Below are 1353 nucleotides of genomic sequence, written 5' to 3' on the forward strand. Positions count from 1 at the left end.
GTGGTGTTGACCTTGGCTGGATGTGACCCTCTATGCACAGGTAGACCCCCATGGCCTTCCATGGACACACGGGGCCACAGCCCCCCCTCCCCGTTTACTACGTTGGGATGCACCCTGGAAACAACCTGGTTTACCCCCATGCGGACAGTCAGGGGGCAGCCCCTCCTCCACCCTACCACACGCCTCCAGCTCCGGCCTTCATGCCCACACCCGGCCCACCCTTAGGCTGCCCACCCGGACTGGAGTACCTGACTCAGATCGACCAGATCCTGGTCCATCAGAAGGTGGATCTGGCTGAGATGATCATCGGCTGGGAGATGAGCAACAGTTACGTGGTGAAGAACATCCTGGGCCAGCAGATCTTCACGGCCACCGAGGAGAACGATGCGCTGACCCTGCAGCTGTGCGGCCCCCTGCGGCCCTTCACCATCCACCTCCACGACAACACGGGACGCGAGGTCCTGACCCTGAAACGACCCTTGAACTGCGGCTGCTGCTGCTGCCCCTGCTGCCTCCAGGAGCTGGAGGTCCAGAGCCCCCCCGGGACCCCCATAGGGTACGTGGAGCAGAACTGGCACCCCCTGTGGCCCAAATTCACGGTCCTGAACGAGCTGAGGCAGCCCCAGCTCCGGGTCAAGGGCCCGTGGTGCGACTGCAGCTGCGTGTCGGACGTGACCTTCCAGGTGACGTCTCTGGACGAGACGGCGGAGGTGGGGCGGATCAGTAAGCAGTGGGGGGGCTTCATGCAGGAGGCCTTCACTGACGCAGATAACTTTGGCATCTCCTTCCCAATGGACCTGGACGTGAAGATGAAGGCAGTGATGCTGGCAGCCTGCTTCCTGATCGACTTCATGTTCTTTGAAAACAACCCCAAGCAGGATCACTAAAGGACAGAACAGACTAGAGAACAGACATAGAACAGACATAGAACACACTAGAGAACAGCAGAACAGACTAGAGAACAGACATAGAACAGACTAGAGAACAAACTATAGAACAGCAGAACAGACTAGAGAACAGCAGAACAGACATAGAACAGACTAGAGAACAGACATAGAACAGACTAGAGAACAGACAAGAGAACAGACTAGAGAACAGACAGAACAGACTGGAGAACAGACATAGAACAGACTACAGAACAGACATAGAACAGACATAGAACAGACATAGAACACACTAGAGAACAGCAGAACAGACTAGAGAACAGACATAGAACAGACTAGAGAACAGCAGAACAGACTAGAGAACAGACATAGAACAGACTAGAGAACAAACTATAGAACAGCAGAACAGACTAGAGAACAGCAGAACAGACATAGAACAGACTAGAGAACAGACATAGAACAGACTAGA

At 54.4% G+C, this 1353-nt stretch overlaps 1 pseudogene; it reads left to right on the plus strand.

The window, feature by feature from the left end:
• Positions 1 to 200: 200 nt before the first annotated feature.
• LOC115431706 (phospholipid scramblase 1 pseudogene) lies at positions 201 to 887 on the plus strand (annotated as a pseudogene).
• Positions 888 to 1353: the final 466 nt, after the last annotated feature.

Source organism: Sphaeramia orbicularis, chromosome 13, assembly GCF_902148855.1.
Source record: "Sphaeramia orbicularis chromosome 13, fSphaOr1.1, whole genome shotgun sequence".
Lineage (NCBI taxonomy): Eukaryota > Metazoa > Chordata > Actinopteri > Kurtiformes > Apogonidae > Sphaeramia > Sphaeramia orbicularis.